Genomic DNA, 17,896 nt, shown 5'->3' with positions numbered 1-17,896 from the left:
AGTGTCCCTAACCGCTACTCATTACTCCTTACCTTATTACACATATATATATTCGTCGACGCTTCTTTAATATTTCATTATATGAAATATGTAGCATAATCAAATTCCTCATATAGCATCAGCTTCTTGACCATAAACATACCTCAGCAGCATAATACACATCGTCGTCGTAAAAATAACATCATAACACCTCAGTCAATTCTCAAAATCGTCGTAGCTTCCTCCAATAGTTTCAAAACCTAAAAAAATTCTCTGCTCATTTCAATAGTGTCATCAACCTCAAACGTACTTTAAAAATCATGATCCCATACCAAATACATCATTCAAAGCTCTCATAGTACCACAATGGCTCCGAAAAAATATGAACAGTTCACAAAGTACTGACAAAATACAATTTCATAAGTGTGAAATTATTCAACTGTGTAATTACGTAAACATCTGTCACTAATATAGTAAAAAAATGTTTGTTTCTCTCAGGTAAATAATCAGATAGCTGTGTAATTTGTGTGTTAGAGAAATATGGTACCGATGTGTAAAGTTGTATAAGCAAATACCACATTAGCTAGGGTTCCTTGTGCTTGCCAAACACATGGTACACAAAGTAAGCGTGTACCCCCCTGAGGATTAATGTAATTATACCCTCAGGTGTTACAGATTACAGCAATGGAATGAAATGTATCACGGAAAACCCTTGTATCATTGCACTTCAAATATCTTAAAAAAAATAAATGTTTTAAGTACAAAATTAATCACTCAAATACGTGTCCTGTAGCGCTAAACTGTGCGTCATGTTGTAAGATAATCTCTGTGGAAGTCTCGTAGTTATCGTCCTCCGAAAGCTAAGTTCTGCAGAAGTCAATGTACTTACCTCATGATAAACAAAAGTGAAATGTTTGCGTATAGATATCTTAGTTATTACGCTTATTGTTGTGATGAAGAAAGTACTGTGCTGTGACGTATTGTTGTGCCACGGAAAAGGCTGTCTCATTGTAGCTATACCACAAAAGTTAAATACTAAAACATGTTTTACTTTCCAGAAGAATTCAGAAAAATTGTGCAGATATAAAACAGATACACTGCAAAAGCAACATTGTAAATTGTCACTCATTAGTAGCGTCGTGATAACATCGTGTAGCTGTCACATAAACTAACCTCTGTGTCATCTGGTATCTCTCAGAAAGCACTTTAAATTCAGAATGTATTTTCAAATAAACCAAAATGTTGCATTAAAATCTCATTAGCAGTACTGGTAAATGTTCTAAGTATGTAAGCCTGATAGTCGTTACGTAATCGTGCAGCTAACAAGCAAGAATGTACAAATACAACACTGTGTCGTCTGTTCACTATAACAATGCATTCTTAATTTCTGTTTAAATAAGTTCTCTTGATTCTTGACTGGATATTTAACTTCAAAACATTGTTGCATGTTTACAGTTTCTTAAGTCTGACAAAGCTTACTAGCAATGTAAAGTGAAAAGTTATATGGCAAAGACAAAGTTAAGAAGCAGATTATCTTTCAATAAACGGTTTTACATGTGAAATGTGGTGTAAACCTTTACTCTTCCTAGTATGCAGAGTTTCAACTTTAACGCAATTATCATGTGGTATACGTCGGTAAAGAATACTGGAATTTTTCTCAAGGTTAGCGTCTATGTTATTTTTCCCTGAGCCAGCGGGCGCACGTGGCTGCCTCCGGTGCGAGTCATTGTCTGTTTCTTTGCGGCGCGCGTCGTTACTGGGATTAGGAGACCTAACTTCTATAAATTCGCCTTGCCGAGAGGGCCCAGCTCTGTTAGAATCCCGCCAGTTCTGATGAAATTCACGTCTGTCGTTATGATAATCTCTTCTGTCGTCATGTCGGTAGATTTCATAATTTCTTTCTTGTCGGTCATGTGGTGGAGAATTTCTTCCCGAATCGTACCTGCGTGCTGGATCGTTGCGTCTGAAATTATTCTGTCTCCCTTGATAATAATAGTTCTGGTTACCATATTGTCTGTTTCTGTGGTTGTCTCTGTCACATTCATTACTACGAAAATGCGATCTTTCTCTGTAACTATTACTCTGCCAGTGGTTGTCATATGGGTGGTGTCTGTTTTGGTCACGATTTACGTTGTAAGAATACCCTTGTCGTGTCCAGTTATTATTTCTTTCATCGCGGAATTGCGACGGATGTGATCTGTAATTGTTGTGCTCGTGCGTTCCGCGATTGTCAGTGTCAATTTCCAGTTCTTGTAAGAGTCCTTGAAAAGCTTCAATGTCGTCTTTGCAACGTCCTGCCAAAATAATATGTCGTAAATGTTCGGGCAGTTTGATTAAGCAAATTCGGATGAGTTCTGAGGGGCTGTATGGGTTTGACAGGTACTGATTCTTATGCAACATGTCTTCAAAATATTTCACAATACTGGAAAATTCAGATTGTTCGAAACGTTTCATCATTATGATGCTATGTTTTACTCGGTCTTGTGTGGCTTGAGACCAATATGCTGAGAGGAAGGCATGGTAAAATTCTCCTTCACTGTGGCAATCGTGAATGACCGATCGCATTCTTACAGCTGGTTCATTCTCTAAGTAGCCACACATAAATTCTAATCTGTGTTCTAACGACCAGTTGGGAGGAAAACAATGAGAGAATTGATCGAGCCACGCTTGTGGATGAATGTCGTTGGCAGAATTCTTAAACGTTTTGAATTTACGTGTAGTAATGAACAGCTTATAGTCAAAATCATCATGTCGGCGAGTCGCATATCGGTCATTGTTAGGTCGTGTCGGCCGTTCCATCTCAAAATTCGGTGCACATTGCCAGTTTCTTTCATAACTTCCGAAATGCCCTGTGTTATTATTTTGCGTCTTTTCCGTATTTATAAGTCCCTCTTCCCGTGTTGGGGCGCGAGTGTCCTCTGAAATACGTAATTCTTGTATTACCTGTGTCAGCTGATCTTGTACTTCGCGGATTTCTCTTTGGTGTTGCGTATTAATTTGATTCAGATTTTGTTTCTGTTTCCTAATTTGTTCGCTCTCTTCTGTGTCATTAAAGACTACCGGTTTTGTGTCATTCAGATTATCATCTACCTTCGTAGATAAGTTAGTGAACTGATCCGAAAGTTCGGCTACTTTCTCCGATAGTGAACATATTTCCTCAGTGTGTTTTTCTGAACCAAGTTTCAGAGTATCTACTGTGTCCTTTAAGTTTTCCTGAGTTTTTGCAAGTTGCGTAACCGAATCGGTAGATGCAACTGAGTCAAATTTAGCTTGCATGGTCTCATGATTTTCGTGAACAGTAGTTTGCAGTTCTTTTATGGCTGCTTCGTGATTCTGTAGTGCATTTTCATGTCGCGAAAAAATAGGTTGGAAGTGCTCACAAATTTGTGTTTTTACGTCATTACAGACTTTTTGACATTTCGATTCAATGTTATGTAACTCAGTAGTTAAATCTTCACGTGTTTGTTCAAGCGTGGTGTCTAACTTTTGAAGATTTTGTTCCATTGCGTCTAACTGTTGCTGTGTTTGTCTCTGGTGTTGTTCCATTGTGTCTAACTTTTGAAGATTTTGTTCCATTGTGTCTAACTTTTTAAGATTTTGTTCCATTGTATCTAATTTTTGAAGCTTTTGCTGTGTTTGTCTCTGATTTTGTTCCATTGTGTCTAATTTTTCAAGCTTTTGACCCATTTGTTGCATTAATTGTAATAACAATGCACTGGTGTACGAAACATGTTCTTCAGTGCTTTTCGGCAGTGAATTTGCACCGGCAACTTTCACATTCTGACAAGTGGAAAATGTGTCTTGACTCATTTGAGAAAACGGTGAGAACCCAAAACCTGGGTCTACAATATTTGCAAAATTGTGTCCTGTCATTCCCGATTGCTGAGGCGAGCTGTTGCCGACCGATCGATCGATAATGCTTCCCTCTTCACTAATTGTTTCACTGTCCACGCCATTGTTTACCGCCCGCTCCATTTCCCTATGCACAATTACCAAATTACTACTTTGAACATCAGTTAATTCATTACTCGGTGGCGCTAACACACTGCTTTCGTTTTCACTGTCATTTCTCAGTTTACTTTGGAGCCTAGTATTACGTTTTTCACACGCCATTATTGTCACAGTATTTCACACGACAACACAGAAAAACACAATTTGAAGAGCAAAAATAAGAAAACACATTAACATAACACTGAAAATAATATCTAGTTAATTGCAGCTGCGAAATACTTGGTGCAAATCTACATGCGTGCCACACCTGTTTTACTGTACGACAATGAAAGACTGCAACTACAAAGGAAATTCTCTACAATTACGCGCTAGCAATAAACAAAAGCTACACTAATTACAAAAACTACAAGAAAAAAAATCAGAAGATTCCAGTGAGGTATCCTGGCAGGGTCGCCATCTGAAACGTCCCCTTTGAACAATTTATACACGACTGTGCTCAAACTGACACACAATATTTTGTTAGCGCAACGCAATCTGACTTTCAGAATTCCCTACACAAGAATGGCCCTGACTAACATTAAACTATACCTTTCACAAATCACTTACCTCACAAAAATCTTCGCTACTCAAGCTTCTGCAATACAGCAAGCGCCACTACTGCCAGCTAAATAAAAGATTCAAACTACTGAAGGCACTAACTACTGATAGGCATAGTTAGCAAATTAAAGATTTTGATAGAGAACAAACAATGTATTTACCTCAATAGTCATAATATATATAGCAATTCATGACAACTTTTAAAACTCCGCCATCTCTCTCCCCACATCCACCACTGCTGGCAGCTCACCTCCAACTGCGCAACGCTACGCGCTGTTCACAGCCAGCTGCCTAACACTTCAATGGCAAGTATTACAACAATGCAAAGCAGCCACAGACTGCACACAGCACAGCCAGTGATTTTCATACAGAGGTGGCGTTACCAATAAAAAACCTAAACAGCCTACTTACAGTGTGTGATGTCCTTGGGTTAGTAAGGTTTAAGTAGTTCTAAGTTCTAGGGGACTCATGACCATAGATGTTAAGTCCCATAGTGCTCAGAGCCATTTGAACCATTTTTGTATGAGATTCGATCGATGAGAGTGAAACCAGGGTGTCGGCATACTGAAGTTGTCGCAGCGCTCGTAAATGGTGTATGGTATTGTCATGCTGAAGGACGGAGTGCTCCATGTGTCGATGAACTATTCGAATTCCAAATTCGGTTACAGCATACTGTTTCTCACGCACCGATAAACATTGTCCAGTCACACTAATGTGGTCACCCGTCAAAAATGCCGAATAACCATCTTGTGCAGCTCAGACTGCTGCGAGACGAACGGAAAGAGAGTCATTGTGGTTCTGGAAGGTGGCGACAGAGATGTGGAGCCGTGCCAACTACAGTGCAGAGACCAAGTGCCCTAGTTTTCTCGGTTGAGGATCCATGGCTCGAACAGCCCGTTTGAGGTTGGTCCCACAGATTCTCGACTGGGCTTCAATAAAGGCAGTTTGGTGTACGATAAATTCATCTCGGTGCTCTTCGAGCCACACACTTACACTATGATTTGGGTGACACGTTGCATTGTCCTACGAGGGTAACCCCAAAAGTAAGGTCTCCTATTTTTTTGTGTGTACATAGACCTCTTTGTTTCTACAGTGGTGTACATGACATTACAGCTTGAACATTTAGCTATTTTTCGACATAATCACAATTTCTGTCGATGCATTTTTGTAGACGTTGTGGCAGTTTTTGTATGCCCATGTCATACCAGCTCGCCGCAATGCTGCGAAGAAAGATGCCGATACTGGCGTGATTGTTGTTCGGTCACAGGTGTAAAGTGGTATGCCCAGGTTTCGTCACCCGTGACAATTGAGTCCTGAAAGTTATCCTGTTCGGCTGCGAGGCGGTGAAGAAATGTGCGGGAACCAGCAACGAGTTGCTGGTTCCCGTTGCCGCATGTGGTCCTCAGTCAGCATGCGTGGCACCCAACTTGCGCACGCCTTCCGGCAGTTCAATGTTTCCGTTAAGATTCTGTCAGCGGTGCTTCGGGAAACCTCAGGACCCAACGTGCAGAGATCATCCAGGGTGTTTCGCCGATCTTCACGCATGCTTTGCTCAACCTTCAACAGTCTCCTCAGAAATTGACGGTCTTCCGCTCCTTTGATCGCCGTGAATTTCTGTCCGAGAGCTGCAAACTCTCCACACCACTTACGAACATTTTTGACATCCATGCACAACTCACCATACACTTCCGTCAATTGGCGATGGATTTCAATCGGCGCAGTGCCCTTTGCTTTCAAAAACCGAATAACTGCGCGCAATTCGCGCTTGGCGATAACATCCAACGGGAGCTCATTTTCAACGGCTGCCAAGCCAAGACTGAGCGCCTCAGCGCGGCGTGCGCATGTTCATACACAGCACGTGAAGCACTCTTCATAACAGTGTGACCAACTGCCACGCAAACAGAGTTCTGTACTGATAAAAAAATAGGAGACGTTACTTTTGGGATTACCCTCGTACAACCAAGAGGCCAACCTGAGCCTGGAAGACAAACTGCCTGTGGCAGTGTACATTGACCGCAAGTATAGATACATACCTTTGTTGATCCACTGCGTCTTACAGCATGAGTATACCACACAGGAAATAGCACGAAAACATTCCCCGCAGTATAGCGATACCTGCTCCCACCTGGGCCCTTTCGATGATTGTTGCAGGGTGTTTGCTTTCCGACGTTTTAGGCTATACACACCAACTGCGTCTGTCATCTGGAAAAGCCTCGTGTCTCCAGTCAGTGTACCTCAAGGTGCGGTATTGGTTTACAAATTCCAGCCTTCGTCGGGTGAACGGCAGTGAGCGTGGGTTCGTGAACGAGACACTTGTTGCGGAGGCACAAACGCAGGCACGTCCGTTGAATCGTCCTTGAGGAAGCACTGTTGACAGCCACTTGATTCACCTGGGCGGTCACTAGCTCAACACTCACACGTCTGTTCGCCCGTACACATCTCTACAGCCATCGTTCATTGCTATCATCTATCGCCCGCAGTTCACCACAGCTGCCTCGCCGGCGAATTTTTAATATATTTCTTTTATTTGGCATTTGGTCATGGCCATACACCCATCCATCACATTTACAAACTATATTTCTTAACTCTTATTCAACTACACACTTCATGAGTTGCCATTTACAGAATTACTGGGTGTTCAAGAAGTCTCTCCGCAGTGCCGTATGATTGTTAGCCGCGCGTGCCGTATGATTGTTCGCCTGCCTGGGTTACTTCCCTTCAAGCGGACTCTCCCAATATTGCACTGTTTCATTTATCTCAGCCAGCGTCAGTAGTATCGTTGGTGTGTGTCGTTATGTGTTGAAATGAACGTTTAAGTTTAGTTCCTTTGTTCGTTTTTATCAGTGTTAAAATGCTAACCATTGAAGAACGTGTGTTTTTAATCGAACAACCTGGCCGTAAATACACAGTTTCAGTTCGTCACAAATTTTATTCAGTTTTCCCGGAGACAACACTCCCACATCGCGTTACTGTGCGAAATTTAATTTAAAAAATTCCGAAGTACGGGTTCAGTGACAGATGCACCGAGAAGTGGTAGCCCTAGCGTTATGTCTGAGGATAAACTACTCGATATTCCCGATAAAATGTCCACGAGCCCGAACAAGTCAGTAATAAAACTCCCTCAGGAAATCAATGGAGCCGGCCGTCGTGGCCGAGTTGTTCTAGGCGCTTCAGTCTGGAACCGCGGGACCGCTACGGTCGCAGGTTCGAATCCTGCCTCGGGCATGGATGTGTGTGATGTCCTTAGGTTAGTTAGGTTTAAGTAGTTCTAAGTTCTACGGGACTGATGACCTCCGCTGTTAAGTCGCATAGTGCTCAGAGCCATTTTTGAAATCGATGTTAGTGTCGGAACGGCCCCCACAGGTGTAAGGAAAAAATTATAACTTTTCGCATACAAAGTGACAGTCGAGCAAGAACTGAAAAATACTGATCATGGCAAGAAACTGCATTACTGTCAATGGTTCAAAATTTCGTTCAACAAGATGGAAGGGATATTCTTAATGAAACGTTTCTCACTGATGAGGCATGGTTTCATTTATCCGGGTACATGAACTCGCAAAATTCTCGTATGTGGAGTACAGCAAATCCATTGTGTATTCATCAGGAACCACTCCATTCTGTGAAAATAGTAGTTTTGATTTCGATTTCTAGACGTCGGATTATGGGTCCCATATTTTTCAAAGAAACAATAAACGGACAACGATACTGCAGTGAGTTTCATCTCGGTATATTCACTGCTGCATACGGCACGCGCGGCTAACAATCACACGGCACTGTGGATAGACTTTTTGAACACACCGTATTTAGGGTTTGAATAAACGTTTGATAGATGTCAACACAATAACCGACTCATAAAGTGATTATGCAATAATTATTTAAAAAATAAAACATAACCTAACGAAAATCCACACGTCATGTACACAGTGTATCTTCATACTTAGGTCGCACATATTTAGGTGGTTCAACGTCATATGTACAACAAGTTCACTCTTTTGGGTGTACGCTGCAACCGACGTTGCAAGAGTAGTCTTTGCGTTAACCAGTGGGGTGATAAAGGATATTTGTTGTGTCTTGTATCACGTACATGAGTTTAGGCAGTAGGTGATCATACTGTACTCTTTTGATATCTTTGTCGAATCCCCTTGCGTCTGCCAGTCGTTTCTCGCTTTTTCATTGATTGAGCTCGGGATTTCTTGATAAGGAAGTCTCTCATTTAGAATTTCAGGTAATTTAGTTGCGGGCTTCGCTAAGCTGTCTACTATTTCAATATAAAAGATTCCATTGCACCCTGGAATACACAAGAAATTTGATGCTATTCCTGCTTGTAAGAACTTCATTTATAATGTCTATAGTTACAGGAGACACATTTTTGTTCTATTTTGGTTTTTTCAGATTTTTTATAACACTTCGGGAATCTGTTAATATCACCATACTGCTTTGTCTACAAAATCACCATCCTGCTTTCGTCTACAAGATCTGCATTATTTTACTGCTTCTGTAACTACGATTACTGCCGCGTAACAGATTGCTACCTCCTTAGGTAGAGAATATAGGGTTTGATGATTTCCTGCAGGATTGTATGTTGCACATCCTACTTTTTCGCTCCCGATGGTCTTGGGTCCATCCGTATTAACCTTCTTCGAAATCAGGTAATAGTATTGAGCAAAATGTTGACTCCAGTCTTCTGATTTGGAGAATCTTTATATTGTAGGGTACTATCAAATATTAGCAAATTTTCTTCTTGGTGACTTTATCTGACTAGGAACTCTGGTGAGTCACCAAACTGCTATATTTTATTTTCATACGAGGTCCACCATTCAACAGATTGCACAGTCCATTTTCCAGAGAAAAAAATTAGATTTTTTGGTGTCGGATCAATACTTCACCATGCCTTTGACTAAAGGATTTAATTTCTGTGAGATTCTCTACAAAATGAATGTGTTCGCAACTTTTTCCCTTCTGATACTCAGTGTTAGTCACGAGTCAATTCTAATGTCTGTAAAATTAGCTTGACTCGTGAATGGGATATAACTCCACCAATCCTCATACTGTTTGGACAACCTGGAACATTTCTTCGTGAAAAAGTAACTATGATTTTTTTAGTCTTATCCCCACGCCATTCTCTTTCAACCAATTTCTTCTGCTGTTTCTACGGAATAAGCGGTAGAATGCTGGCAGGTGCCGGTTTTAGATAGCGCAATCTTTCCATTCGCGGTACAACTTAACCACTTCGGCAAGCGAACAGTTTACAACTTAGCGGTTTCGGAAATTCTTCCACCGTTGACCCGAAAACCAATGGTTATGACATTTTTGGGCGTCAGATAAATCGCTCCATTTCCGCATTACAACGACTGCAGCGTCCCCCCTCCACCCTCCACCGCTAGTGATGCCACATACCGTCTGTAAGTAGTTATAGCACGTTCAAGCCGAACATAGCCGGTGTTCGCATAAATGTGACTGAACCTTATAGTTGTGTTACACATACCCATGTTACACTCTAAAGTTCGTAGCCCTCTAACTGTAGAGGTTTGCAACTATGTACACATGGAGAATAAATATACAGAACGTTAATTGTGTTTTTGTTATGTTTAAAAAGCTTTGAGAGTTTTCACATAAAAATTAGGAAGCACACCCTCATATAATTTAATTTTTATATTTTGTAAGCATGGGATGCTAGTGTTAATGTTTGTTCACACCTGTGTTGTTTTTGTACAAAATGTTGAGCAGAAAGGTGTCGATCGATGTATATGGTGATCTATTAGCTAGATGGGGGTGGAGGAGTAACCATATTCCAGAACAGCAATTACATCGAACAGAGTAAATATTGTAATATCAGACAAGTTTGATTATGGAGGTAGAAGTCCAGTTATGTTTAAATATAAGGCATTCTGGCGATCGCTGGTTACTGTAAAAAGCAACAGTGGTTTCAGGCATAATTAACTGACATAAGAAATAATTAAAGTAATGGTTTACTACTGTGTCATAATAGAGCTTTATACTAATGTGATACAAATGTAGTGAAGTCATACACACGTAGTTAAAGTTTTGCACCGTTTGAGCCACTGTTTACGTTCTGGAATTCACGCAGTTCAGATCTAGTTCAAAATGGTTCAAATGGCTCTGAGCACTATGGGATTTAACATCTGAGGTCATCAGTCCCCTAGAACTTAGAACTACTTAAACCTAACTAACCTAAGGACATCACACACATCCATGCCCGAGGCAGGATTCAAACCTGCGCGGTTACGGACTGAAGCGCCTAGAACCGCTCGGCCACCGCGGCCCGCTCAGATCCAGTGATCTTACACTATAACAACAACTGTATAAAATCTCTTCTCAGTAAGAGGGAAGGCTGTGTGTACTTCATGCTCTGTTTTACACATTACATTCGCCATAATCCGTGCTATATACTTAAGAAAGTTTTTCTGTTACGTTGATCATTTCTTATACGTTTCACAATGGGTTACTATTCAGACACTTGTGTAAACTATGCCACCCCCAAGGAAACGTATTAACGATATGAATTCTATGCCATAGATCAGGCACGTAATCATACATCACCTGTTGAAACTACAGAATCATGGATGGTCAGAAGATGTGTACATACAGTATGTTGTTAAGATCACATGCGCTGCGGTCAGTGACTGTCCACAGAGAATTCCTCTTCACATTGTAAGTGCGTAAATCCATAAAGTATCAACTGAGACTCCTGTCAACAACTGATCGCATAACGTAGCCAATGTCACTCAATATAATGAAACTCGATGACAGCTCGTTATGGCACTTAACAATACACGCTGCAAGAATTATTACTTTATTTATTGGTTTCGGAAACGCTGCTCTTATATGCGTTTAGCAAGTCGTGTAATATATTCAGTATATTGAAATACCCTGCGTAACAGGAAATTCAAAGAAACCTTTTGAGTACAGAAAAGCAAAGGAAAGAATATCATGAGTTCAGATGGAAATACGGTAGTAGAAAAGGAAATTGAATGCGTGAAGATGAGATGGGGCATGAGATTCTACAAAATTGATTTGGCAGAACACTATATACGTAAGTCGAAACAATGTTCCCTGGGTAGAGAGAATTCCTTCGTGATTAGTAAGATGCTTGGTTGAACGGACGATGACTGATGTGTTCCACCGTGTACGCAGAATACACGAACAAACTCAGAATTCAAGACAAACTGAGTAATCCCTATACCAAAGAAAGTCGGTACTGACAAGTCTAAGTATTACCGCAGTATTACTGTAGTAGGTAATAGTTGCAAAACATTAAAACAAAGTACCTAAAGAAGAACGGAACGAGTGAAAAATATGAGCTGGGTAATTGTCAGTGCGGGTACTGGAGGCAGAACTAACCCTATAATGTATCGGGGAATATGGACTGCAGAAAGGAAAACCTATTTTTATGGCTATTATGGACCAGACTGCAATGACAAACATCGAATAGCACGTGAGGGAGACAACAGATGACAAAAGAGTGTGACAGATTTGTCGACTGTCCCTCACATTATTCAGTATGTACGTAGACAAAGTAGCAAGAGAATCCAAGGATAAATTTGGAAGAGAAACTACAGCTCCTCAAGAGGAAATAAAATATTTAAGTTTTTTCGAGGAGTGGAATAATCAGTTACACGGAATCGAAGAAGCTCTAAACTGCAAGCAAAGAGAGTAATTTCATAAAAAAAAAGAAATGTAAGTGGTACTACGTGATTTCTGTAAGGATTTATGTGGAGTGTAACATTAAATGAAAGCGAAACGTGGACGATAAGCTGTACAGACAAAATGAGAGAAGAGGCTTTTGAAATGTGGTGCTGCAGAAGAAAGCTGTAAATCAGTTGTGTTGATCATGTAAGTGGTGGACAGGTACTGAATCCAAATGTACATGAAATGCTTCATGATACAGCCTGCCCAAAAGAAAGTATATATTGATAGGATACATCGTATTTTATGAAGACAGAGCTAATTTGACTATCGAGGGAAGTAAAACTTTTAGGACATACCAATCTGTAATTACAGAAATTATGTTTAGAGGGATGTTGATTACAGTAGTAATGCAGAGATGAAGAACCTGGCACAGTACTGACCAGCGTGGTAAGCTGAAAAATATCATTCTATTGGGTTGTAACTCATGACAACAAAACAACATTAAATGTGGATACTTTATTTTAATCTTTAGTCATGGTTAATTAGAAATATACCAGAAGTTGTGGGTATAATCGGGTGTGGGGATACAACCGGGAACCCTCATATTTCTCTTTATTAGTTGGTAACATTGATTTTTGGCCGTTAGACCATGAGGACAACGGACAACTTCTGTACCACTATGAGGATTGATAGTGTCAGATAAGTTGGCGTTAAGCAAAAAAAATTGTTAGATTTTGTTGTTGTGCATCTTAGTTTGTGGTATTTTCAGTTCAATAAGGAACTTACAGCGTCGCATAACGAGTTGAAATTAGTAATACAATGAATAATACCTTTATCAAGTCTTATGAACATAAGCCATGTTAAATGATTTTTGGCCTTCTTTCTTATGCAGAAGGAATATTACAGATAAGGGGTAAAACCGGCTAGGGCAATGGGGTGAGGCTGGAACTACTTGACACTACCCCATTCCTTATTAAATATAACTTATATGTGTAACGCAAGAAATACGTGCTTCCAAAGGCACACTACATGGGTGTACACGTTTCAATTACAACAAATTAATAAATACATACAAAACTTACTATTATTTTCCGAAAAGTTTTACTTTATTTTTGTCGCTAATAATTTTACTAACTATCCCTTACTGAAGAAGTATACTGGTATTTGAGATGGGACTATGAAGCTCTTTATACGATCACGAAATTAAGGCATGGCTTAAGAGCCCTGCGGGAAGAATGGCAACTCAGTACCAAATAGATTAGTCGTTTGGACTTGCATATACTAGAACAGCAACAATGCAAAATGACCTTTTTGGATTTAAAACGGGTACTTTCCCGCTTAATGCAAATGCATTTGGACAAGAGGAATTCGCACCAAATTTGCACCGTTAGAAACAACAGAAAGAAAATTTCCAGATTCCCAGAAAGCAATGGGAAACTACAGCCGTAATTTTTCCCGAGGACATGCAGCTCTACTGTATAGTTAAACGACGATGGCCTACTCTTGGGTAAAATGTTCCGGAGGTAACATAATTCCCCATCCGGATCTCAGGGCGGGGACTACTCAGGAGGATGTCGTTATCAAGAGAAACAAAACTGGCGTTCTACGAATCAGAGCGTGTAATGTCAGGTCACTTAATCGGGCAGGTTAGAAAATTTAAAAAGGAAATGTATAGGTTAAAGTTGTATATAATAGGAGTTAGTGAAATTCAGTGGCAGGAGAAGCAGGACTTCTGGTCAGCTGAATATAGGGTTATAAATAAAAAATGAAATAGAGGTATGCAGGAGTTGGTTTAACAATGAATAAATAATGGGAACGTCGATAAGCTACAATGAACGCAACAGATAATGCCTATTGTAGCCAATACAGACACGAAGCCGACATCCACCACAATAGTTTATATGCCAACTAGCTCCAGAGATGATGATGATGAAAAGCTTGAAGAAATGTATCATGAGATAAAAGAAATTATTCAGATGGTTAAGGGAGATGAAAATTTAACAACCATGCCATAGGGTACTGATAGTAGGAAAAGAAGAGAAGGAAAAATAGTAGGTGAATATGAACAGGGACTGAAATAGGACGCCGCCTGGTAGAGTTTTACACAGAGTGTTATTTAATCATAGCTAAACTTGGTTTAAGAATCATGAAAGAAGGTTCTATACATGGAAGATACCTGGAGACACCGGAACGTTTCAGATTAATTATACGGCGGTAAGACAGGTTTCGGACCCTGATTTTAAATCATAAGACATTTCCACGGGCAGATGTGGACTCTGACCAAAATTTATTGCTTATGAACTGAAGATTAAAACTGAAGAAATTGCTAAAAGTTGGAATTTAAGGAGATAGGCCCTGAATAAACAGAAAGAACCGGAGGTTGTAGAGAGTTTCAGAGGGAGTTTTAGGAAATGATGAACAAGAATACAAGGAATACAGTAGATGAAGATTGCTTAGCTTTGAGAGATGAAACAGTAAAGACAGCAGAGAATCAAGTAGGTATGGCTAGTTGAAACCCTTGGGTAACTCAAGAGATATTGAATTTAACTGATGAAACGAGAAAATATAAAAATGTAATAAATGAAACACGCGAAAGAAAATACAAACATCTAAAAAAAATGAGACTGACAGGAACTGTAGAATGGCTAACCAGGAATGGATAGAGGACAAATGTAAGAATTTAGAAGCATATTACACAACGTGAAAGGTAGATCCCTGCCATAGGAAAATTAAAGAGACCGGATAAAAGAGAACCACGTGCATGAAGATCAGGAGATCAGATGAAAAACCACCCCCAAGCAAAGAATGGAAAGCAGGATGGTGGAAGGGGTATATACAAGGTATATACAATGGAGGTATACTTGAGAGCAATAGCATGTAAATGGAAGAGGACATAAATGAATATGAGATGGCAGATGTAATACGGCATAAAGAATCTGACAGAGCACTCAAAGACGTAAGTCGAAACAAGGCCCCGGGAGTAGACAACATTCCGTTAATACTACCGATAGCCTTAGGAGAGCCAGCTATCGCAAACCCTTTCCAGCTGGTGCGCAAGTTGTATGAAACAGGCAAAATACTCCCAGACTTCAAGAATTAATAATATTTGCAATTACAAGGAAAGCAGGTGCTGACAGATGTCAAAATTACCGAACAATCTGTTCAAGTCACGGCTGCAAAATACAAACATGATTTTTTTCACAGAAGAACGGAAAAACTGGTAGACGCCGACCTCGGTGAAGATCAGTTTGGAATCCAAGGAAATGTAGGAATACGAGAGGTCCTACTACTTCTGATAGAAGATAGATTAAGGAAATGCAGACCTACGTTTATAGCATTTGTAGACTCAGAGAAAGCTATTGGCTATGTTGACTGGAATACTCTCTTTCAAATTCTGAAGGTGGCTGGGATGAAATACAAGGAGCGAAATGCTATTTACAATTTGTAAAGAATACAGATGGCAGTTAGGAGATTCGAGGGGCAACAAAGGGTATCAGTGTTTGAGACAAGAGTGAGTGGGCGTTTTAGTCTATTCCCATTGTTATTTAATCTGTCTAATGAGGAAGGAGTAAATGGAACAAAATAAAAATTTCAAATACGAATTAAAATCCGGGGAGAAAAAACAAAACTTTGAGGTTTGTTGATGACACTGAAATTCTGTCAAAACAGCAAAGGACTTGGAAGAGCATTTGTGCGGAATGGACAGTGTCTTGAAAGCAAAATGTAAGATGAATAGAAAAATAATTGGTGATAGACGAAGTAGAGAGGATTCAAAACGTAGACTGGCACTGGCAAGAAAAGCGTTTCCGAAGACGAGAAATTTATTAACGTCGAGTATAGATTTAAGTATCAAAAAGTCTTTACTGAAAGAAATCGTATGGAGTGTAACCATGTATGGATGTGAATCATGAACGATAAAACAGTTTAGACAAGAAGAGAGTAGAATCTCTGGAAATGCAGTGCTACAGGAGAATGCTATAGATTTGATGGGTAAATCACGTAACTAATGAAGAGATACTGATTAGAATTCGGGAGAAAAAGTTTTGTCGCACAACCTGAATAAAGGAAGGGTAGATTGGTAGGACACGTTCGGAGCCATCAAGTGATCACCAGTTTCGTAATGATTGGAAGCCTGGAGGATAAAAATCGTAGAGTGAGACCAATAGCTGAATACAGTAAGCAATTCTAAATGATGTACATTGCCCTAGTTAAACGGAGATGAAAAGACTTGCCTAGGACAGAGTAGCATTGAGAGCTGCATCAAACGTTTCTTCGGACTGAAGACCACAACGACAACAATTAAGTCACTGGTTATCGTGAAACTCAACAAAAGCTTGGTTCACCACACTTTCGTACAGGTTAAAGTCTTTCTCTATTTGGTAATATATTTATGTGAAACCAAATCACAATCAAGTGGATGTGGTTTCTTCAGGGTTTCATTAATATTATTTGTATTTATGCACAAATCCATGAATATCATAATTTGTATGGACAAAAAGCCCACGCCTACTACAGCAGTACAAGTTTACATGCCAACTACAGGGTGTTTCAAAAATGACCGGTATATTTGAAACGGCAATAAAAACTAAACGAGCAGCGATAGAAGTACACCGTTTGTTGCAATATGCTTGGGACAACAGTACATTTTCAGGCAGAAAAACTTTCGAAATTACAGTAGTTACAATTTTCAACAACATATGGCGCTGCAAGTGATGTGAAAGATATAGAAGACAACGCCGTCTGTGGGTGCGCCATTCTGTACGTCGTCTTTCTGCCGTAAGCGTGTGCTGTTCACAACGTGCAAGTGTGCTGTAGACAACATGGTTTATTCCTTAGAACAGAGGATTTTTCTGGTGTTGGAATTCCACCGCCTAGAACACAGTGTTGTTGAAACAAGACGAAGTTTTCAACGGAGGTTTAATGTAACCAAAGGACCGAAAAGCGATACAATAAAGGATCTGTTTGAAAAATTTCAACGGACTGGGAACGTGACGGATGAACGTGCTGGAAAGGTAGGGCGACCGCATACGGCAACCACAGAGGGCAACGCGCAGCTAGTGCAGCAGGTGATCCAACAGCGGCCTCGGGTTTCCGTTCGCCGTGTTGCAGCTGCGGTCAAATGACGCCAACGTCCACGTATCGTCTCATGCGCCAGAGTTTACACCTCTATCCATACAAAATTCAAACGCGGCAACCCCTCAGCGCCACTACCATTGCTGCACGAGAGACATTCGCTAACGATATAGTGCACAGGATTGATGACGGCGATATGCATGTGGGCAGCATTTGGTTTACTGACGAAGCTTATTTTTACCTGGACGGCTTCGTCAATAAACAGAACTGGCGCATATGGGGAACCGAAAAGCCCCATGTAGCAGTCCCATCGTCCCTGCATCCTCAAAAAGTACTGGTCTGGGCCGCCATTTCTTCCAAAGGAATCATTGGCCCATTTTTCAGATCCGAAACGATTACTGCATCACGCTATCTGGACATTCTTCGTGAATTTGTGGCGGTACAAACTGCCTTAGACGACACTGCGAACACCTCGTGGTTTATGCAAGATGGTGCCCGGCCACATCGCACGGCCGACGTATTTAATTTCCTGAATGAATATTTCGATGATCGTGTGATTGCTTTGGGCTATCCGAAACATACAGGAGGCTGCGTGGATTGGCCTCCCTATTCGCCAGATATGAACCCCTGTGACTTCTTTCTGTGG

The sequence above is a fragment of the Schistocerca nitens genome, chromosome 7, assembly GCF_023898315.1.
Source record: "Schistocerca nitens isolate TAMUIC-IGC-003100 chromosome 7, iqSchNite1.1, whole genome shotgun sequence".
Lineage (NCBI taxonomy): Eukaryota > Metazoa > Arthropoda > Insecta > Orthoptera > Acrididae > Schistocerca > Schistocerca nitens.
Note: the sequence above shows the minus strand (reverse complement) of the source record.